Source organism: Gobius niger (genome assembly GCF_951799975.1).
Source record: "Gobius niger genome assembly, chromosome: 12".
Lineage (NCBI taxonomy): Eukaryota > Metazoa > Chordata > Actinopteri > Gobiiformes > Gobiidae > Gobius > Gobius niger.
In genome coordinates this window covers 25,604,191-25,629,027 of record NC_136863.1, presented here as the reverse complement: position 1 = coordinate 25,629,027, position 24,837 = coordinate 25,604,191, and the positions used below count along the sequence as shown (strand labels likewise).

The following is a 24,837-nucleotide window of genomic DNA, read 5'->3' as shown; positions in this document are numbered from 1 at the left end:
TAAAAGTTGCATAATCAAACACCAAACATCCATCAGAGACAGTCACAGAAAAACATTATTTTGGTGATAGTCGCTGAATCCCGGAAAGAAATTCCAACTTTTGGCGAGGAAGGTTGAAAAATGTCCTGCACCTCTCGTAGCTAAACGCACTTTTCTCTGCGACATTATCGTTAGGTAATAAAAAAGAACAGGTGTGTCCAGAGTAGGTTAGAAAGAGCTCCATCTTCACATCCTTCAGTGCAAACATGACATCTGTTCAGACGCTCAGAGGTGTTTGTTTTGTGTTTGTTTTCAGCCCTGACCTGAATGCGCTTCCTTTTTTTTCTCCTAGATGTTTAAATTTTATTTATTTGTTCATTTTTAAAGCTGTTTTATAAATTAAAATCAGGCTGTAAAACATTACATTACAGACGTCGGGCTCTTCCTGTTTGACACTATGATGTAAAAAACGTCAGAGTGTCACAACTCAGTGGTTTTCCAGCAGAGGGCGGAGCAGCTGCTCAGAGAGCAGGATTCAGGAGGATTGCTGAGAACTGTGAATGAAGCCAAAAAACACTCTGGGGGTGTTTTTGAGAAGGAAATCGCATAACAACATGGTCAAAAGCTCCAAAAAGTAAAATTTGCATGATGTAGGACCTTTAAAATCATACAACACGGCCTTCTCATTCACAGATACATGTCAGAAACACATTAAACAAAAGACAAGAGGTCGTCCTGTTAGTGACAGGTCTGATTTGAATGTTTTCACTTCTGTTTTACATTTCTATAGGTCTTCTATTGGATTGGTGTGTGTTTTGGTGAGACACATTGAGTTAGGACTAGGACTTGGATTGTGAGGGTCTGAGGGCTCTGAGGACTCATTAACAAAAATTCAAAATTTTCACAATAAGGGATTTATATGACATTTACATTTTATCACATTTTTATTGGCCATAACATGTAAACATTCACAGGAAAGCAGCTCCTGCTGCAAATGAAGAATCACGCACACTTCTCCAGTTGTTCTGGGGGGACCCCGAGGCGACACCAGGCCAGCTCGGAGACATAGTCCCACCAGCGTGTCCTGGGCCTTCCACGAGGCCTCCTCCCAATAGGACATGCCTGGAACACCTCCTGAGGGAGGCGACCCGGAGGTATCCGGAACAGATGCCTGAGCCACCACAGCTGGCTCCTTTTGACGGGAAGGAGCAGCGACTCTACTCCGAGCTCCTCCCGGGTAACTGAGCTCCTCACCCAATCTCGAAGGGTGCACCCAGCCACCTTGCGAAGGAAACTCATTTCGGCCGCTTGTATCCGTGATCTTGTCCATTTGGTCATTACCCAAATCTCATGACCATAGGTGAGAGTGGGAACGTAGATCAATCGGTAAATCGAGAGCTTTTCCCCCCGACTCAGCTCCCGCTTCACCACGACAGACCGATACAACGACCGCATCACTGCTGACGCCGCACTGATCCGTGTGATATCGTGATAAACTTGTGAATACATTTTTCCATTGATGATCTCACGTTGTCCAGGCCCTGAGGAAACAAAACAGCCCCACACCATGATGCTCCTGCTCCAGACTTCACTGTGAGGAGAGGGTTTGATGTTGGTGCTGTTCAGTTTGTCCTCCTCACATGACGTTGTGTGTTCCTCCCAAACTGTTCAACTTTTGTTTGCAAAAGGGCTCTTGGATGCTCCACAGCAGTACTGGAAAAATATTCAGTCACTGTTGGATCCAAAGTTGAACAGCATGTGAATAAGTAAGTGAACCCCTGTATTAAATATCTGCTGATCCTTCTTGTGCAGCACTGACTGCTTTCCTGTTGTTACAGATTAGACGCTCACAACGATCAGGATGAATCTTGGATCATTCCTCTTTACAAAACTGCTGCAGTTCAGTGAGATTCAGGGGGTGTACTTACTTATTCCTCCCTCTCCTGTGAATGTTTACATGTTATGGCCAATAAAAAAAATGATCAAATGTGTCATGGCAACCTCGCCTGGTGTCCATCTCTCCCTTTGTTTCCCCTCCCCTTGTGTGTGTCTCTCTGTTCCCTCCTACCTGGGCGTGGTGTCTGCAGAGCTCACCTGGCAGCAATCCCAATCAACCTCCCTACCTGTATAAGAAGAGCAGCTCTCCAGCCACTCCTCGCCAGTTTGTTAATCTACACTCACTGTTAGTGACAGCACTTGGCTCTAGTTGCGATTTTGGTATTGTTTGCTTTAACCTTCCTATTTTTGTCCAGATCTGCCTGCCTGCCTGCCTGCCTGCTCATCTGCCAGTCTGCCTGCCTCTCAGCCCACCTGCCTGCACCTGCCGCGGTGTTCACTCCGTCTCCCATACTTTTTTTTTGGACAAATAAATTAACACTTCCCTGTTGTGTTCTGCTCTTGGGTTCAATTCAGAAGCGTGACAAAATGTAAATGTTTGGGTGGTTTTAGTTAAAGCAGACACTGTTTAATCATTCATGTGATTTGGATGAAGATCAGACCACATTTAGTATCCAATTTAGGCAGAAATGTGAGAAATTCCACGGTGTACTTACTTTTTCTTGCCACTGTACCTAGTTTATTTAAAGACTATTCAAAATCCCCTCTGAAAAATATTTGTGTCTGTGTAAACAAACATAACCCACACATTGGGATTCCTGTATTTGTTCAGGTCATAATTGTGCAAATATGAACAGAGTCTTGATCCATAAATACTTCCAAACGTCCCAAAAAAAAAAAGTTCTCTGCAGCAGCCAATACAAACCTATTTCATCTTTATAGAGTCAGTCCATCTCAACATTAGCCTGTGAGTAGGAACAAGTATTGTGTCACTTAATTAAAATGTAATAAAGGAATCCTTATGTTTGGTGTGTGATCCTTTAGCGTTAAAGCTTCAAACATTGATTTTCTATTAAAAAAATCCAGCTCCATTTGAGTCTTTCCTTGATGCTGTTCTGTTGAAACTGTTGGTTGGCCGACTGTGTGTGTCGGAAATGTTACAATGGCCCTCTCTGCCTTCTGGAACATGATCAGTGACATTATCCACTTGCACATCCTCCGGCGCTGCGTCAGCCTGGCATCAGAGCAGCCAACTTCATCTAGGCCTTCTACACCGCCCCTGGGACGCTCTCTCCTCCTCTCTCTGGCCATCCCTCCATCCCGTCTCCAACCAGCTGCTCCACTTTGCAGATATTTAACAGCTGTTTTGCACCCACACGTCATCTCTCTCTTCTCCTTTGGTTTCTACAACATCACAGCGATGTGCTTGTGTTGAATACAACACACTGTCTTCTGCAGCGCTCCCCATCCTCCTGGACTTTGGTCACAGCCTGACCAGCCATCTCTGTGACTTCAAAAAGAGGAGAAACAGACCAACATGTCCTCACTTTGTCACACTTTAAAGGAGAAAGTGTGTCGAGAGGAGTGGATTATGTGCATATGTTCTATACCTGCCCTAAAACACAAAATGACTTGACAGAAGTCATTCTGAAAATCAAGCAAGTAGGAGCAGAAGGAGGATGTGAAGGTGCTACTGCTCGGAAAACCAGCGAGAGAAATATCTCTTTTGAACAACAGCTCTGAGAGTAACGAAATTCCCAAGAAGCAAAAATTGGATAGACTCAACAGAAAATATACAGCTTATGAAATGAATGACAAGACTTCAACTTAATGTAATGAAACACTGCGTATGAAGTATAATATAGTTTAACACAAACGCTAAAACATAAGAGAATCTACAAGAGATAAATCACAAAGTACAGCCAGACTTAAAGGAACAGGACACCAGTTTTACATACTGAGATATGTTCTTGCCTGAGCATAGACGAGTTCATGAGTACTTGTGTGGTCATTGTGTGTGCCCTCAGTCAGGCAAAAAGAGCAAAGATGTTGTTAGCATATGGCCTCTCCCAGCATATTCCTATAGCTCCAAACGGGGGTGAAGTTAGAAGCTACCAAACTCTTCCACGGGCACAAAGACCAGGCAGGTACATATGAACTCGTCTAAGCTCGGGTAAGAACATATCTCAGTATGGAAGAACGGTGGCCTCTTCCTTTAAGGTCAAATCAAGGAATTTTACATATGCTGTATTTTGCAGATATTACACATTAATAGAGTACACATATATACATGTACTAGCTGAGACCCGGCCTTCGGCCGGGCCTCGCTAGTCTCCACATTTGATATTCAGAGAATAAGAGTTATTACACAGAAATGTCCAGTATAGTCCCTATAACCCGTCAGTCAGAATAGCTGTAGACCCGCAGTAAGTAGACCAGTGGTTCCCAACCCATTCCTAAAACTATGGCCACTACAAATGTGTAAAATAATGAATGCTAAAAATAATTTCAAACAAACTGCAATTGGAGTGTTTGATGCACCTGTACTCCTTTCGTATATACTACAACGACAATATGTTCCATAAACTCAGGGAATAGAATTCAAGAGACAGTGGAACATGTAGGCCTATGGATTAATATTAGGGGTTCAGCTGTTACGGTTCGGGTGACGGTGCAGGAGACGTGGTTTGGTGCATCATGGTGTAAGTGCAATCTAAAAAAGAATACGTTGTTTTTTATTAGACAGTATTTATATCTGTAGAATACAATAGGCAATGCTTTCAAAGCCGCTTTATAGAATGTAAAGGAGGGAAGGAAAAATAGAAAAGAAATGGTACAGCAGCAAAGTAAAAAAAAAAAAAAAAAAAAAAAAAAAAAACGCTACAGTGCAGGCCATGCGCTCGTTAAAGAGATTCTCACCCCCGCTACTTGAGGCTTACGTCACTCGGTAGTTTCACTTTCGCTTTCTGCACACGGAGGCTGAAGCTCTCGGAGCAGCGCGTTTCATTTGAAGCTCGTGTTTCTGCGTGTACTTTTTTTCGGAGACATAACTTTGGAGACCGAATATGGCCAGGATTGGATCTTACGCATTTGTGTGCGCTCTGACATGACGCAGCACTGGATCTATAATGAACCACAGCATATCGGTCACTGCAGGAGAGACGTAAACAAAGAGACGCAGATGTGTTTTGGAGGAGGTAACTGTACCGGTGCGGAGCATCTACAGCTGCAGTTTAGCGGTGAGTGACAATGACACACATCGCCCTGTTTGGATGCGCGCACACAGGCACGGCAGTCAGATCTCGTGCACTCGCGTTGTTGTGACGGCGGGTTGTCCTCGGCCAGCAGCACCGCGGTCCATATGGACCCGTGTCCAATGCCCGCGGCCGGTGGGACGGTCACGTGGTGGCCTCTGGCCAATGCCCGCGAGCGGAGGGACCGCGTGGGGGCCGGCGGCGGATTTTTGGGAAATGAACATGGCAAGTCTTATATAGCGCTTTTCCAGACGCTCGTCGGTGTACAATTGGTTGCAGTATTCATTCCACTGCGCACCTCAGCCCCCACCACCAACCACGCACACAGTCACTACTGTCGCCAGGCTTCCTGGTGTTCCCAAACGGTCTCCCATCCCAGTCCTAACCAGGCCCGTCCCTGCTTAGCTTCAAAGTCGGTATGGGAAATAAACATGGCGGCGCCCAGGCGTCGGCCATTGAGATAGCGTTTTCTATTATAGATATATGGATGTACTGTATTTATGTATGTGTATGTATATATCAATTTGCTTTCATTGTTTTTTTTAATTTATTTTCAAACCTTTTTTTTTTTCATTTGTTTGTTTTGAGCACAGGGTGCATAAAAATATATATAAAGGTTGTGTCAAAAAATGCAATGCGCACAGTTGTGAATGTTGGAATTGTGAAAACATTGACTCAATAAAGTATTGAAAATAAAGGTTAAAAAAACATGCTTTTGTTTTTACACTATAATGTGTGTTCAGTTATGACAGTGGCTCTGTTGGTGTGCTGGATGTTTTATAATTAAAGTCCTTTAAGGCGGTGGATCTCAGTGGGTCGGGTCATATTTTCAGTGGGTCACAGCCTTTGCTGACATGAATAGTTCTGACAGTTTTTGATACTTAGTCCTGTCATGATCAGTCCAAGCCTCTGAGAACCAGTCCTAAACACTTGGTCTGGAGCATCATGGTTTTGTATGTTTGGTCCATGGGTGAAAGCGTGGCACCCAGAGGACACCATAGACACACAGGGAGAACATTGAAACTCCACACGAAGAGCTGTTCTACTCCTTACATAGGGCCACGTGCACACAGATTATCACCTCCTACTTTGCTCTTGGAAAACAACAAGTCCTGAAGTGTAGCTCCACAGTAATCCCCCGGCTGGATCCAAACCCACCCAGCCCAGCGGGGCACAGGCTGAATGTACAGTGTCTATGGAGACCAGTGCAGTGGCATGATTTATGTCTTGCTGTTGCGCCCCAGGCAGGCTCTCTGGCTCTCCCCCACTCTCTGTGACCTGGCTCTTTCACCGGGCTGCACAAATCAACGGATGAGGAGTGTTGCAGGTCCACTGGAATGACGGTAAAATGCTACGACCAGAAAAACGCTCGACATAAATTGTGGATACTGTGAACCCAGGGCAGGTGGATGCAGACTGTGAACTGAGGCTACGTCCTGCTGCCTCCTGCTCCTGTTTTTGATCGATTAGTTGTGTCTCACACGACTCAATAAAAATGTGAAGCTGGTGGACAGCCAGTGACTGATGGATGTCAATGCTAACATTGTTCAGCAGACGTCAAAGGACCAACTCAAAGACATGTTGACCATTTTATGGACATTAGTTTCATTCTTGATGCTATTTTTTATGTGTGTTAGTGTGCTAGTGTTTAGTAAAGTTTGGAAAGGCATTTGTGGCATGGTCAGGTTTAACTTTGATTTTATCCAAGGCACGCAGGTTCATTATGATGTGAAATGACAGGCAGGCATATAACAAAAGGTTACTTTATTTTATTATAAGTTAAGCATAGTAAACTGTAAATTAAGGTGCGCTAGTTCTTTAATTTTAACTTTAATTTTCACATCGACAATAGTAACTCCAAACCTGCTGCTGAATTCCTGGACCTTCTGAACTGTTTCAACTTCACTCAACAAGTCAACTTCCCAACTCACCGAGGCCATATCCTAGATCTGGTTTGCTCCACTGGCTTCACAATCAACAACCTGTCCAGCCATAACCTACACATATCGGATCACCGGGCCATCACATTTGACATGAACATTTCCTTTGCTGTCCCCAAAACAAAACCTCAAATCCATCGACCCTTCTGCTCTCTCTGCTCTACTCACTACCAAACTGGCAACCTCCCCTCCCACCTCGCCCCCCTATCTCAGGGTGTTCCCCAAGGTTCAGTGCTCGGTCCTCTCCTCTTCATCCTCTACATCCTCCCTCTTGGCAACATCATCCGACGTCATGGCCTTGACTTTCACTGCTACGCTGACGACATACAGGTCTACATCTCCACCACATCCATAGACTCAAATATCCACTACACCCTCACCCACTGCCTGAGTGACATCAAAACCTGGATGAAACACAACTTTCTAAAACTAAACAGTGACAAAACAGACATCGTCATCATCGGCCCAAAAACCATCACCAAATCTGCTCAAGACTTCTGCCTCAATTTCGACAGCACCACCTTCACTCCGTCCCCACTCATCCGCAACCTTGGTGTTCTCCTCGACCCCACTCTTTCCTTCGAACCCCGTGCAAAAGCAAATAACCTGGACTGCTTTCTTCCAAAACATATCACGACTCCGCCCATCCCTCACTTTCTCTGCCGCTGAAAGTCTGATTCATGCCTTCATCACATCCAGAATTGACTACTGCAACAGCGCCCTCTACGGCTCACCATCCAAAACCCTCAATAAACTCCAGTCCATCCAGAACTCTGCTGCCCGCCTCCTCACGCACACTCACTCCCATGAACACATCACCCCTGTCCTTCAGAACCTCCACTGGCTCCCCGTCCCTCAACGCATCCAGTTCAAGGTCCTCCTCATCACTTTCAAAGCCCTCCCTAATTTGGCCCCTCCATACCTCACCGACCTCCTCCACCACCACCGCCAACCTCCTGTCCCTCCCCTGTAAGACCGAGCGCCGAACCTGGGGAGACAGAGCCTTCTCCATCGCCGCCCTTCAAGAAAGAACTCAAAACCCACCTCTTTAAAAAGGCTTTTAATGTCGAGTAACTGCCCTCTGTAATGTGCTAATTTTATGTGTGATTTTATTCTTGTTTTTTGTAAAGCGTCTTTGAGTGTCTTGAAAAGCGCTATACAAATAAAATGTATTATTATCATTATGTTTGTTGGTTTCCATTTTCCATTTCAAGTTAGCACAATTAGTTTACATTTGTTTTAGCTCTGTACCAGTTGAACAGTACACAGATGTCCATTATTTCAATGCCGACATAAAGAACTTCATTGTCACAATCCATTGTCACATTTCTCCGTAAGCGACAGGACAGGACAGGACAGGACAGGACAGGACAGCAGCTGCCTGACCTCGGCAGCAGTGTGCACACGACATACGGACTGGCACCACGTGGCGCGACCGCAGCTCCCACACAAGCATCGGGAGCTTGGACGATGTAACCAGCCCACCAGGTACAAGCGGCACCGACATGACGGAGCACTCGAACCAGACGGCCCGGAGACTAGGGGCGGAAGTGAGAGGTCAGAGGGCGCATGACCTAGCAACACACTATTTATAGGGCGACGCGATGACACATGGCCAATAATAAAAACAAACACACATTTATTGGTTTATTTAGAGACAGTGCATGTTAATGAATATGCCACACCGGATTTTTCATCTATCGTCCCACAGTCACACACTCTCTCATTCATCCTGGCCTATTGTATATGTTTTTAGTGGTGGGGGAAACCGGAGTACCCGGAGGAGACACGGGGAGAACAAATTTCCCTACGGGGACAATAAAGTATACAAACAAAAAACAAAAACAAACAAACATGTAAACTCCACGCAGAAAAGCCCCGTCCAGGTGAGAATCGGACCCGGGACCTTGTTGCTGTCATAGTAAATGAACGGCAAAAGAACCTCGCCTGAGACTGATCCAAAATCACACTTCTGTGCATTTGGCCCATGGCTGAGTGGTTAGCACTCTTGCCTATCCAGCCTTTTCAGCGGCGGCTACAGGGAGGAGCTCTGACCTCATCAACTACCACAGTTATTTACCTGTGTGTCCTTTTCTGTTCAAAACAAAGACTGTGGTATCTGAGTGTGATTAAGGCCAATGAACCAATCAGATGAACCATGGTCAGTCCACATCAAAGCAAGCAGAGTCAACGAAGAACAAATATACTGTATGAACAAAAGAAAAGACCTGCTGCTCTGGTGGCTCTGGAGCAGCCGCTTTAAGGCGATCTACTTCGTCGTTAAGTGTTCTAATTCTTTCCAAATCAATCCTAAACCTTATTCAGTTCAAGATGAATTTGAACTGAACCGGAGTTAAAAGTGAGATTAGAAAGCGCTTTTGAAAATGATAATGATAATGTGTACAACATCTTTCCATGTCTCTGTGACAGTGCCGTGTGCAGCAGCTCAGTGCCTTAACACAGTCCCTACTTTACTGTGTGTGAGAAATTTTACAACACGGTGGAGCTGTAGGTGTGTGTGTGTGTGTGTGTGTGTGTGTGTGTGTGTGTGTGTGTGTGTGTGTGTGTGTGTGTGTGTGTGTGTGTGTGTGCGTGTGCGTGTGTTCTTGTACTGACAACATTGTGAGGACCAGTTTGAGTTTTTAGAGAGAGTGAGGACATTATTGTAAAGTGAGGACATTTTGGGTGGTCCTCACTTGTTTGAAGGACTGTTTGAGCGTCGAGGCGTCAAGGTTTTGGGTAATACATTATGTCTATGAGTGTCCTCACTAAGATAGAAGTACAAGATTGTGTGCGTGCGTGTGTGTGTGTGTGTGCGTGTGCAGCAGGCTGGTGGACCCCCCTCCTCCATCCCTGACTGTGTAACAGAAGCCAAGCTCAGTCCATTATTAAGTCGGCCAGTAATAGCTGCAGGAACCTCGCAGCCTCTGGAGACCTGCTCATTAGCCTATTCCGCTCTCATAAAGCCCCCTATCCATCACCCGCACAAACACGCACGTTCGTAGGCAGACGCGCCGCACTCACGTCCTGGAAGAGCCCACTTCCTCCGTCTGATCAGTCTGCTTAAGCTGCACTACCAAGCTACTGCACCTATACAACTAGCAACTCTGCTATCAGGGTCACACACGCATTGGTCCTGAAATCACAAGCTTTCAAATGTAAAGATCTTCTAGATGATGGAACTGCTCAGGTAGGATATAAAACAAATACAAAAATGTTTTCTGGAAATTGACAGGGGGGTTAGCCAAAAGTAAACACGTAAAAATAAGTGATATGTACAAAATAGAATAATAAAAAGATGAAAAATGAGCCCCAAATTTACAGTTACGATCTGGAATTGAAATTTTATTTTTTATGTTTGTCAAGTTCAATCCTGAAGAGAAACAAGAAAGATCAAGCAGGAAAAATGTTCTTTTTTTCACATAACATGTGAGGTTTTAATGTATGATTTGTATGAGCAATAGCCTACTATGCTATGTGTGTATAGCCTCAACCTTTCAATGTTCTATGTTTCATAATTGTTGTTGGCATTATACACTTTAAACAGTTGAAATTAGGGCAGCGTCTAAAAAGTGGCACGATCGCTCCTTTCTCCTTAGCCTTTGAGGCCACATCATGAGGTCAACCTTGAGGAACCTTTTTGAGATTAGTACCAGGAACTCAGCGGAGGGAACGACCAGGAAGTGACGTCGTACAGTATATGTACGACAGTACAAATATAATCTGAGGAATGATGTGTTAAATAAACTCTTCATAAGTGTTCTGTCACAGTGGAGCTTAAATATGCAAATAATCCATGTGGTTTAAATTTGGTTCTTGTAAAATGTAAACAAAAGTGCATAACGTTGCCATATGTTCATAGATTTGCTTGAATAACAAAATAAACACACTTTCAGACAAAGCTCATGTTATTGTAGAATGACCGTCGGGATGGTCATGTAGGATTGTCCTCAGCTCCTTATGTGCTGATGATGATATAGGAGGTATTAAAGGAAACATACAGCTCCTTGAACTCCCTCCTAACTGCACTGACATATTTGGATGCTCCTTGTCAGCTGACGGTGACGCACGTCTCGGTCAAGGAGAAGGAGCTTCCTAAACATATTTGCACTTTTTAGAGTAGCCTAGCTCTGCAGCAAACACTGACACATTTACAGAAATATCCATTAATGTGTACTGTCCCTGTCAAATAAACTCATACATAAATCTGTAAATATTTATCCGATCTACACAGTAGACGTTTATTTCACAGAGGAAACATTCCTCCATAGATTTAGGTGGAAATTGTGGCTTCAAAGTCCTCTGCTCCAAATGTCCTAAAGCACTCCGGGGACAACATCAGACTGAAAGTAGCTCCTATGACTCCACATTATGTTCTTGCACTTTAAACAAGACTTAGTCACAACTAACGCGTTAATCATTATTGTTAGTAATAAAAAACCTTGTGCAGCCCTAAATCCAGCATCTGAAAACACATACACACTCCAATAGAGATGCTCCCTTAATATCAGGACTTCTTATTCAAATGTATTCCTCCCTCTGGATCCCGGGATGCGAGGCGTTTGCGGTCAGGTAAACATCACAAAGAGAACGCTCTCATACAATGGTGGCATGTGGCTGGGCGAGCGCGGGGCTATAACCAAGTCTATTCTTTCCCCGAGCATTAAACGTGCGCTTAAAGACAGCGGATTTACAGCGAGCCGCAGTCTCTGCAGGCCACAAAGAGGAGAGAGAGCGGCCTTTATCCCGGGGCAGCTGTGCACACTGGCCCACTGTATACAGGCGCACAATGAGCATGTAAAATATAGTGCATGACAGCGCTCACCCCGGGACATGTGCACGGGTTTAGAGCTTCACTGCTGTCTCCCAGGGGGCTGCATGACACAGTACAGGACAGAGGTCTCCAACAGGCGGCCTGCGGGCCAAAATCCATGATGATTCAATCCGGCCATTGACTTGTAGAGCAAATTCCTGAGTAAAAAAGGAAGTCTCTTGCCCATTCCTATGCGGAGTTATGAATTTTGAAAGAAATAACCAGAATGCCTACACCAGCCACTAGGGGGCTGCTTAAACAAAGACAGGAAAGAATTCCACATGTGTCCAGCAGAGGGCACAGACATAAGAAGAGATCAGGATATAAACAACACATTATAATCACGCGGTAAATGGACAGCCTGCCCCTGTGCAGCTGTGGCTACAATAGTAGCTTATCACCACCAAGTGCGGAGTAAATGAAAAATGACTACAATGTAGCAGAGACTTGCTAAATGCAAGCTGAGGCTACAGTCCTGCCAGGCTCATTATTATTCAGTTATTGAAAAAAGTTTTCCTCAATATTATTTTCCCAATCAAAACATGTTTTACTGGAGCTTTGGTTAATGGACACTGGCAATACACTCTTGATATATTTTGGTGCTCAGGAAAAGTTACTTGGAGACCCCTGGTATGGGGGTTAGAAAGAGCCACAATGATGAGTAATGATCACTTTAAAGGGACTATACAGTCTAAAAATGTTGAAACTGAGTATTTTCCTCCCCCTACATGTTCTAATCACTCAAAAAGTTGTTACTTCGGGTCTGAAGTTCCGTCATGCATGAGCTTAATATAGAACCTGCAGTTACATGTAAGACCTGAGGTGGCAGTAGTGAGCATAAAATGACCAACTTGCATCTAGTCCCTTTAACAGCATCGATGGTTCCATATGTATTGACAAAAATGTGTGCAGGGCTCCACAGTGACATTTTCATTGGAGGCATCAGTGTGATTCTCGTAATACATGTGCCGTTGTTAGAATTTTCTTTTTTTTTTTGGAGCCCAAAATCAGCCAAATTAATGATGCAGCGCTTTTCTATTTCATGTACATTTCTAAATAAAATGTCGGTTATGGAAGATGAATTGAACTATAAAATATGAACTTACTGTAAACATGTTGGAATTAATCAGTTTTATGCCTTTGAGGAGCCCAGCCTTACATTATTAGTAGATATTTGTATCAACAATTCTGACATTCCCAGTGAAAACCGCTGGTTGACACTGACAGGACACTGACCAAGTCGTTTCTGGTCAGGGCGATGGCGATGTAGATATGCCAGAGTTAGCAGCATAGACTCCTTTTCATGTGTAGACTCAGGGTTATTAAGGACAGGACAGGCCAAACAGCAAGAAGCACATATTCAGAACAACTGACCTTATAAATGAATTAGTAAAAAATTAACCCAAAAGCCAGATCAGGAAGAAGACAACGCACACAAGAAACCGGCACATACTGGACACTAACGAACTTTTGAAATAATGGAAAGCACCTGGACCACTGAGACTTGGCACATGATGAGGCTTTTAGAGCTCCGTCCATACTTTTGAAGAGACTTTTGTTTAAAGTTTGTGGCATGGATTTGCTTCCAGGATCTGCTCCAGTGAGTCATGAAAACTGTGGTGTTTTCCAAAGGCCCCAAGATTGACAAAAGAGGAGGCCGATCGCTTTAATCATTCCACCACAACTTTCAAATCACAATCACAATCGGTTTGTCTAGTAAAATACGGATGGACCGAGAGCCGTTGCTTTTTCTGCGATGGTAAGACACGTTGAAACGTTTGTGACTTTTCATTTCCCTCTTCCCCTCAGAGGGCTCGTCATCTCTTCAAGTTAACATCTCGCCTGTAACCTGGAATCAACCACAATGTCCTTCCAACACCACTTTGTACTTTTTTCTCAGTGAAAACCCCCATACACTTCATTACAGTACATGACCGTGAAAGAGCATTTTTCCCAATGAGGTACACAGTGTACCCAGACGCACAGAGGGGGGGGTAGTGGGGGGGGGGGGGGGGGGGGCGAGGAGGGGGGTGACTGTCAGTCCCTGGGACCTGGGGCTAAACACACACATCTATGTCCTCACACAGCAGCAGATAAGCACTGATCCTGTGTATCAACCCCCGCCCCCCTCCATCGCCCTATGGCTTGTTTCCTGGCCTCTGTGTGTGTGCGTGTGCGTGTGCGTGTGCGTGTGCGTGTGCGTGTGCGTGTGTGTGTGTGTGTGTAGTGGGAGGAGGGGAGGGCATGGGCACCCACTGGGAAACACATAAATGGCCGCCTAAGGTCATGGGCTGTTGACTGTTGGTGATTTGGCCAGGGTTTGTGGTGACAGGGTCCCACAGCTCCACCAGTTGAGACGCACTGATCTAAAGTAGTGTTTCACACGGAGGGAGCGACGAGTTTACATTTGCTTCATCAAATTTTACCCTTGAGTTGTGAACCTCTATTTCTGCCTGTATGACCTCTCCTGAGTAGTAGTAGAGAAAGACTTCCACCCCGTGCTTCCCAGTCTTCTTCCCCTCTTCACTCTCTTTTCACTCTCTCTTCACTCTCTGATCACTGTTCACTCCTCTGTTCACTCCTCTCTCCGCCCCGTGGCTGTGCCCTGCAGTCGTCTCTCTCTCTGTGCCCAGTGGCTGTGCCCTGCAGTTGTCTCTCTCTCTCTGTGCCCTGTGGCTGTGCCCTGCAGTCGTCTCTCTCTCTCTGTGCCCAGTGGCTGTGCCCTGCAGTTGTCTCTCTCTCTGTGCCCTGTGGCTGTGCCCTGCAGTCGTCTCTCTCTGTGCCCTGTGGCTGTGCCCTGCAGTTGTCTCTCTCTCTGTGCCCTGTGGCTGTGCCCTGCAGTCGTCTCTCTCTCTGTGCCCAGTGACTGTGCCCTGCAGTTGTCTCTCTCTCTGTGCCCAGTGGCTGTGCCCTGCAGTCGTCTCTCTTTCCGCCCTGTGGCTGTGTCCCGTGACTGTGCCCTGCAGTCGTCTCTCTCTCTGTGCCCCGTGACTGTGTCCTGCAGTCGTCTCTCTCTCTGTGCCCTGTGACTGTGCCCTGCAGTTGTCTCTCTTTCATCCCCGTGGTTGTGCCCTGCAGTCGTCTCTCTCTCTCTCTCTCTCTGTGCCCCGTGGTTGTGCCCTGCAGTCGTCTCTCTCTCTCTCTCTCTCTCTGTGCCCCGTGGCTGTGCCCTGCAGTCGTCTCTCTCTCTCTCTCTCTCTGTGCCCCGTGGCTGTGCCCTGCAGTCGTCTCTCTCTCTCTGTGCCCAGTGGCTGTGCCCTGCAGTTGTCTCTCTCTCTGTGCCCTGTGGCTGTGCCCTGCAGTCGTCTCTCTCTGTGCCCTGTGGCTGTGCCCTGCAGTTGTCTCTCTCTCTGTGCCCTGTGGCTGTGCCCTGCAGTCGTCTCTCTCTCTGTGCCCAGTGACTGTGCCCTGCAGTTGTCTCTCTCTCTGTGCCCAGTGGCTGTGCCCTGCAGTCGTCTCTCTTTCCGCCCTGTGGCTGTGTCCCGTGACTGTGCCCTGCAGTCGTCTCTCTTTCTGTGCCCTGTGACTGTGTCCTGCAGTCGTCTCCTCTCTCTGTGTCCCGTGACTGTGCCCTACAGTCATCTCTCTCTCTGTGCCCCGTGACTGTGCCCTGCAGTCGTCTCTCTCTCTGTGCCCCGTGACTGTGTCCTGCAGTCGTCTCTCTCTCTGTGCCCTGTGACTGTGCCCTGCAGTTGTCTCTCTTTCATCCCCGTGGTTGTGCCCTGCAGTCGTCTCTCTCTCTCTCTCTCTCTCTGTGCCCCGTGGTTGTGCCCTGCAGTCGTCTCTCTCTCTCTCTCTCTCTCTGTGCCTCGTGGCTGTGCCCTGCAGTCGTCTCTCTCTCTCTCTCTCTCTGTGCCCCGTGGCTGTGCCCTGCAGTCGTCTCTCTCTCTTTGTGCCCCGTGGTTGTGCCCTGCAGTCGTCTCTCTCTCTGTGCCCTGTGGCTGTGCCCTGCAGTCGTCTCTCTCTCTCTCTCTCTGTGCCCCGTGGTTGTGCCCTGCAGTCGTCTCTCTCTCTCTCTGTGCCCCGTGGCTGTGCCCTGCAGTCGTCTCTCTTTCCGCCCTGTGACTGTGCCCTTCTCTCCAGATGGGTGGCAGAGAGGAGCAGATTGCTGTGGTCAGGCCAATTATTTACATAATTATGATTTCCCACTTAAGCACATGATCCTTTACCTGGGTGTGTGGGCAATTAAAGGCAGCACGTCATTATGTAGATTATGCAAAGGCTGCCAGATGCAAAACAGGGAGAAGAAAGATCGCACAGGAGCGGCACACAGCCGATAATGTGTGCTATGTCTGAGGCGCCATCACAGTCTACATGAGCAAAGGCCACTCAGAGAGTTCTCAACACAGTCAGTTTGATCATAATAATGTATCGCAGTTACAAGTTACTTCAAAACAGAGGTGAGCAAACTGCGGGCTGAGGGCTGGATCCGGCCCACCCAAGCAATTTTTCCCAACCCATGACTCTCTTTCCATCATTTATATTTAGTGTGGGGGCTCATATGGCTCTATATTTTATTTATTTTTATCCTTTCAATTTATTCATGTATTTCATTCAAAAGTGACATGAAAATATACAGTATACACAGCACATCAAAACTGTCAAGTCAATATAGTTGGAATGAAAAGGAGAGAGAAGAGCGATCTTATGCTTTCTGCCCCTTTGTTAACAATAACTCCCATCAGTTCTGTTTCTTGGATGGGAGATTGTTTGGGAACACAGGAAACCTGGCTGAATGTAGTGAGTGGGTGGTTGGTGGTGGTGGTCGGAGGGGCCAATGGCACAGACTGGTTGCCTGGCTTCAGTCAGTCTACCCCTGGGCAGCTGTGGCTGCAAGCGTAGCTTACCACCACCATGGAGTGAATGAATAATGAAATGCAAAGCGTCTTTGAGTGTCCAGAAAAGCGCTGTATAAAACCAATGCATTATTATGATTATTATTATTATTTTAAAAAACATATTTTGGAATTTCAACATGTCTTCCAAATTTTCTCCATTCTTGCAAAGGAGAATGCCCTATTGTGGACAACAATGTCTGTCTCAGCCCTCCTCCTGGTGCAGCTACAGTCATAACATCAACAGGAGCTTGGTGTCCACTTTATGACACTCATATCATCCATCTAGTGCCTCCTCAAAGCCTCTCCCACACACCCAGTCCATCACTCCTGGTTTACATGCTTCATGAGCCTGCAGATGGTGTGGGACCCACTGGTGGGCAGAGTATCCGAGCTGCCACCACTCTTCCCCCTCTGCCCTTGTTCAATTAGACACAATACAGCACAAAATGACTGTCTGGTGTCAGCTAGGACAACACTTTTGTCCATCATAAGAAATAAAGTATATTGCCATAGCATAGTAATGAACAGAGCCCAATGGCTGCCCCCCAGGCTACAGTATAATGTAATCTTAGTGAACCGTTGTACAATATACTAAATAATAGGCATTTCCGGCACAATTCCGTATTAGTTTTAGCCATTAAGATTTCAGTCTTGTCCCAAGTTCCTGTATGTGAACATTTATATAAAAATACAGTATTTGTGAGAAAAAAATACAATTAGATACTTGGATACAAGTAGAACAACAGAAAGAGTATTTTTGGGACTTGTTACGCATCACCAAAATCCAATCGGACCCATTTGATTTTGCATAGCCCAGAATCACAACAGTAGTTGCCCCACAGAGCTGCACCAAACGCCCAAAACAGTGTCAACGCCCAAAACAAATCATCTTAGGCTGACACTCCGAGCACCTTAGTTGTATCTTCTGCAGTCCTCTGTAGAATTGACTTTATTTTTAACGTAATTGTAGAATGTGAACTGCTGTGAGGATAATATGCGGTGGAAACGGTCGACAAGTTTTTCCCAAATAAATAATAAAGCAGTCAGCCACAGATGGAGGCATGTCTTGGACGCCCCCCTTCACTAGACCACTCTTTGACCTTCCTTAGACCCCCCGTTAGACCTTCCTTAGACCTTCCTTAGGCCCCCCCCCCCCTTAGACCTTCCTTAGACTCCCCCTTAGACCTTTCTTAGACCTTCCTTAGACCTTCCTTTGACCTCACTTAGGCCCCCCTTAGACCTTCCTTTGACCTCACTTAGGCCCCCCTTAGACCTTCCTTAGACCTCACTTAGGCCCCCCTTAGACCTTCCTTAGACCTTCCTTTGACCTCACTTAGGCCCCCCTTAGACCTTCCTTAGGCCCGCCTTAGACCTTCCTCAGACCTTCCTTAGACCTCCCTTAGGCCCTCCTTAGACCTTCCTTAGACCCCCCTTAGACCTTCCTTAGACCTTCCTTGGACCTCCCTTAGGCCCCCCTTTAAACCTTCCTTAGACCTCCCTTAGGCCCCCCTTTAGACTTTCCTTAGACCTCCCTTAGGCCCCCCTTTAGACTTTCCTTAGACCTCCCTTAGGCCCCCCCTTAGACCTTCCTTAGACCTCCTTTAGGCCCCCCCTTAGACCTCCCTTAGGCCCCCCTTTAGACCTTGCTTAGACCTCCCTTAGGCCGCCCCTTAGACCTTCCTTAGACCCGCCTTAGACATTCCTTAGACCTTCCTTAGGCCTCCCTTAGACCTTCCTTAGATCCTCCTTAGACATTCCTTAGACCTTCCTTAGGCCTCCCTTAGACCTTCCTTAGATCCTCCTTAGACATTCCTTAGACCTCCCTTAGGCCGCCCCTTAGACCTTCCTTAGACCCGCCTTAGACATTCCTTAGGCCTCCCTTAGACCTTCCTTAGATCCTCCTTAGACATTCCTTAGACCTTCCTTAGGCCTCCCTTAGACCTTCCTTAGATCCTCCTTAGACATTCCTTAGACCTCCCTTAGGCCCCCCCTAGACCTTCCATAGACCCACCATAGACCTTCCTTAAGCCCGCCTTAGACCTTCCTTAGACCTTCCTTAGACCCCCCTTAGACCTTCCTTAGACCTTCCTTGGACCTCCCTTAGGCCCCCCTTTAAACCTTCCTTAGACCTCCCTTAGGCCCCCCTTTAGACTTTCCTTAGACCTCCCTTAGGCCCCCCTTTAGACTTTCCTTAGACCTCCCTTAGGCCCCCCTTAGACCTTCCTTAGACCTCCTTTAGGCCCCCCCTTAGACCTCCCTTAGGCCCCCCTTTAGACCTTGCTTAGACCTCCCTTAGGCCGCCCCTTAGACCTTCCTTAGACCCGCCTTAGACATTCCTTAGACCTTCCTTAGGCCTCCCTTAGACCTTCCTTAGATCCTCCTTAGACATTCCTTAGACCTTCCTTAGGCCTCCCTTAGACCTTCCTTAGATCCTCCTTAGACATTCCTTAGACCTCCCTTAGGCCGCCCCTTAGACCTTCCTTAGACCCGCCTTAGACATTCCTTAGGCCTCCCTTAGACCTTCCTTAGATCCTCCTTAGACATTCCTTAGACCTTCCTTAGGCCTCCCTTAGACCTTCCTTAGATCCTCCTTAGACATTCCTTAGACCTCCCTTAGGCCCCCCCTAGACCTTCCATAGACCCACCATAGACCTTCCTTAAGCCCGCCTTAGACCTTCCTTAGACCTGCCTTAGACCTTACTTAGACACTCCTTAGACCATGACCATTTTCGGGGGGAATCAGAGAGGGCTGTGTAAAAGTGCATTAGCAGTGGCAGTTTGTATTGGCTGTATTTGATGTGGCTAATCCCCACCATCTGCTCCTGATCATACAGCTGCACCTGTCGGTGTGCAGTGTCAGTGTGAGCCTCCAGCAGTGGTCATTACACCTGAGCTCAGAGCAGGGTGACTTTAATCAGCTGTATACTTAGGTCAGTTTGATCACAACGAGAAGGCCACGACCCACAGAAGCCCATATGTTTCTCTATGAAGTTCGGCAACAAAGGTCATTGCTGCTGCGGTCCACAGGTTCTAACCCTTGAGTTAGACGGAGCAAAGTCGTGAACATGACTGGATTAGACTAAGCGAAAGTAAAAAAGACCTCCATTCACTGCATTGCAAAAAGACCCAGATTAGTAGTTTTTACATAATGCATTACTCTCACCACTAAAAATAAAAATGGCGTATCCTCAGGTCACAGGAATAGCCATATTCGTTCCTATCTGTGTTCACTCCCATTTCCTCGCAGTTAGAAAGTAGCTTTGTTTTTAGCTGTGTAAGCTAACGTAAAGCAAACAGCTCCAGTCTGCTGCTGCGACCTCTGACCCTCAGCAGCATCACTGCCAACACCTACTGTATATTATTTGGTCTGATAATGACGAATACAACACATTTTTGGACTTGTTGTAGTGTATTGTAATCAATGTAGAGGTGAGCAACAAATCACAAACTCACAGCATACATGACGCCCTCCCACAGCAGTGTCCAGCTTCATTCTGGCTCCACCCATTATCAACTCTTATTGTGTTTTGGGTTTAGACTGGTGTCTAAACTGAAGGATCCTCAGTCTGAGCCTTCTCTCTCACTAAGCCTTAATTGCGTTGCCAGATCCACGAGTGCTTTCTAAGTGCAGCCCTGTGTTAATTAAGACCTCATTACTAACACCGGCTCTTCGGCCGTTTTGCTTACATGTTTGTTTTGTCTGTTCAGCGTTACCCAACGATCTCCTCTGGGGAGCAGGAAAAACACATCCGCTTGTTTTCCTTGGCCAAAGAGAGAGGGAGTTATCAAGCTGTGGTCCTGCTCTTGCATTCATCTCATTAATAACACCGCCCTTGAGGTTGGGAGCCCGACCCCGATTCCAAGTGGCACGCGCGGGTGAGCAGGGGAGCGAGGAGCACAGGGTGAGCAGGGGAGCGAGGAGCACAAAGACTCCATTAAAAGCATGCGAGGGGCTGATTGCTGCATCCTCCACACGAGACGCCCCCAGCCAGCAACAAAATGTGGATCACTATGACATGCGGCCGCGCCAAGACGGGGTAAAAGGGAGGATGAGGATGTGCAAAACCATGGTACGGGTGTTTTTATCTTCAAAGTCTTTTTTAAAGATGTTATTTATTTAGACCATGGGCTAAAGACGCCAGTGACAGTGATATACAGAAAAGATACTTTACAGTAGGTCTGGGACAATGTATCCATTTTGTGATATATCGCGATATTTTGCACCACAATATGATACCAATATATTTTTACGGTCAGAACACTAGAGGGCAGCACTACAAGTGCATTTGGACCAAACACTGTCACCCCAAATATACTACTTTAAATGATTATCTAACTTATCTATTTTATAAATAACTGGGTAAAGTCTTCCTTTTGGAAACAGGACTAGTTTCTTGAGTATCTACGTAGTTGTTATGAAGTGGTGACATAGAGGGTCAATGGGCCCATTTTCAGTAAGTCAGGTATCAGTTATTATACAGTATAAACTTAAACTATAGAGCATCGTTGTTCAGAAAGCAACAATGTGAAAAAAAAAAGTTTAAAAATCACCGTCATAAATCGTTTTGTCATTTGGTGCGATACATATTGATTATTGCAGTATCGGCATATCGTGAGGTCATCATTTTATCGTGAGGTCATCATTTTATCGTGAGGTTATCATTTTATCGTGAGGTCATCATTTTATCGTGAGGTCATCATTTTATCGTGAGGTTATCATTTTATCGTGAGGTTATCATTTTATCGTGAGGTTATCATTTTATCGTGAGGTCATCATTTTATCGTGAGGTTATCATTTTATCGTGAGGTTATCATTTTATCGTGAGGTTATCATTTTATTGTGAGGTTATCATTTTATCGTGAGGTCATCATTTTATTGTGAGGTTATCATTTTATCGTGAGGTTATCATTTTATCGTGAGGTTATCATTTTATCGTGAGGTCATCATTTTATCGTGAGGTTATCATTTTATCGTGAGGTTATCATTTTATCGTGAGGTTATCATTTTATTGTGAGGTTATCATTTTATCGTGAGGTCATCATTTTATTGTGAGGTTATCATTTTATCGTGAGGTTATCATTTTATCGTGAGGTTATCATTTTATCGTGAGCTCATCATTTTATCGTGAGGTTATCATTTTATTGTGAGGTTATCATTTTATCGTGAGGTTATCATTTTATTGTGAGGTCATCATTTTATTGTGAGGTTATCATTTTATCGTGAGGTCATCATTTTATCGTGAGGTTATCATTTTATTGTGAGGTCATCATTTTATCGTGAGGTTATCATTTTATCGTGAGCTCATCATTTTATCGTGAGGTTATCATTTTATCGTGAGGTTATCATTTTATTGTGAGGTTATCATTTTATCGTGAGGTCATCATTTTATTGTGAGGTTATCATTTTATCGTGAGGTCATCATTTTATCGTGAGGTTATCATTTTATTGTGAGGTTATCATTTTATTGTGAGGTTATCATTTTATCGTGAGGTTATCATTTTATCGTGAGGTTATCATGTTATCGTGAGGTCATCATGTTATCGTGAGGTTATCATTTTATCGTGAGGTTATCATTTTATTGTGAGGTCATCATTTTATTGTGAGGTTATCATTTTATCGTGAGGTCATCATTTTATTGTGAGGTTATCATTTTATCGTGAGGTTATCATTTTATTGTGAGGTCATCATTTTATTGTGAGGTTATCATTTTATCGTGAGGTCATCATTTTATTGTGAGGTTATCATTTTATCGTGAGGTCATCATTTTATCGTGAGGTTATCATTTTATTGTGAGGTTATCATTTTATCGTGAGGTTATCATTTTATTGTGAGGTCATCATTTTATTGTGAGGTTATCATTTTATCGTGAGGTCATCATTTTATCGTGAGGTTATCATTTTATTGTGAGGTCATCATTTTATCGTGAGGTTATCATTTTATCGTGAGGTTATCATTTTATCGTGAGGTTATCATTTTATCGTGAGGTTATCATTTTATCGTGAGGTTATCATTTTATTGCGAGGTCATCATTTTATTGTGAGGTTATCATTTTATCGTGAGGTTATCATTTTATCGTGAGGTTATCATTTTATTGTGAGGTCATCATTTTATCGTGAGGTTATCATTTTATCGTGAGGTCATCATTTTATCGTGAGGTTATCATTTTATCATGAGGTCATCATTTTATCGTGAGGTTATCATTTTATCGTGAGGTTATCATTTTATCGTGAGCTTATCATTTTCTTGTGAGGTCATCATGTTATCGTGAGGTCATCATTTTATCGTGAGGTCATCATTTTATCGTGAGGTTATCATTTTATCATGAGGTTATCATTTTATCGTGAGGTTATCATTTTATCATGAGGTTATCATTTTATCGTGAGGTTATCATTTTATCGTGAGGTCATCATGTTATCGTGAGGTCATCATTTTATCGTGAGGTTATCATTTTATCGTGAATGATACAGTATCTAATGGTGAGGTACTCAGAGGTTCCCACCCCTACTTCACAGATAACCAAAGCTTTTCCTTTGGTTTGACGAGCTCATGAACAGCCATGTCCACCACTGACTGTGCACAGGTGGAGGGAGAAGTGTCCTGCCCAAGAGCGCAGGTCAGAGCTTCTTAAAAGGAACAGGCCACTGTTTTTCCTTACTTGCGATATGTTCTGACCTGAGCTTAGACGAGTTGATGCGTACCTGTCTGGCCCTTTTGCGTGTCTTCAGTCACGCAAAACAACCAAAGATGTTGTTAGCACTTGGCCTCTCCCAGTATCCAAGCTCCAAACAGGGGTGAAGTTAGAAGCTACCAAGACCAGACAGGTAGGAGGTTATCATTTTATCGTGAGGTTATCATTTTATCGTGAGGTTATCATTTTATCGTGAGCTCATCATTTTATCGTGAGGTTATCATTTTATCGTGAGGTTATCATTTTATTGTGAGGTTATCATTTTATCGTGAGGTCATCATTTTATTGTGAGGTTATCATTTTATCGTGAGGTCATCATTTTATCGTGAGGTTATCATTTTATTGTGAGGTTATCATTTTATTGTGAGGTTATCATTTTATCGTGAGGTTATCATTTTATCGTGAGGTTATCATGTTATCGTGAGGTCATCATGTTATCGTGAGGTTATCATTTTATCGTGAGGTCATCATTTTATTGTGAGGTTATCATTTTATCGTGAGGTTATCATTTTATTGTGAGGTCATCATTTTATTGTGAGGTTATCATTTTATCGTGAGGTCATCATTTTATTGTGAGGTTATCATTTTATCGTGAGGTCATCATTTTATCGTGAGGTTATCATTTTATTGTGAGGTCATCATTTTATTGTGAGGTTATCATTTTATCGTGAGGTCATCATTTTATCGTGAGGTTATCATTTTATTGTGAGGTCATCATTTTATCGTGAGGTTATCATTTTATCGTGAGGTTATCATTTTATCGTGAGGTTATCATTTTATCGTGAGGTTATCATTTTATCGTGAGGTTATCATTTTATTGCGAGGTCATCATTTTATCGTGAGGTTATCATTTTATCGTGAGGTTATCATTTTATCGTGAGGTTATCATTTTATTGTGAGGTCATCATTTTATCGTGAGGTTATCATTTTATCGTGAGGTCATCATTTTATCGTGAGGTTATCATTTTATCATGAGGTCATCATTTTATCGTGAGGTTATCATTTTATCGTGAGGTTATCATTTTATCGTGAGCTTATCATTTTCTTGTGAGGTCATCATGTTATCGTGAGGTCATCATTTTATCGTGAGGTCATCATTTTATCGTGAGGTTATCATTTTATCATGAGGTTATCATTTTATCGTGAGGTTATCATTTTATCATGAGGTTATCATTTTATCGTGAGGTTATCATTTTATCGTGAGGTCATCATGTTATCGTGAGGTCATCATTTTATCGTGAGGTTATCATTTTATCGTGAATGATACAGTATCTAATGGTGAGGTACTCAGAGGTTCCCACCCCTACTTCACAGATAACCAAAGCTTTTCCTTTGGTTTGACGAGCTCATGAACAGCCATGTCCACCACTGACTGTGCACAGGTGGAGGGAGAAGTGTCCTGCCCAAGAGCGCAGGTCAGAGCTTCTTAAAAGGAACAGGCCACTGTTTTTCCTTACTTGCGATATGTTCTGACCTGAGCTTAGACGA

The 24,837-nt window shown here is 44.7% G+C and overlaps 1 protein-coding gene across 1 annotated transcript in view; it reads right to left on the bottom strand.

Moving 5' to 3' along the window:
• Window positions 1-24,837, bottom strand: part of LOC306971501 (genetic suppressor element 1-like) — a 76,756-nt gene that overhangs the window by 46,310 nt on the left and 5,609 nt on the right. The window lies entirely within an intron of this gene.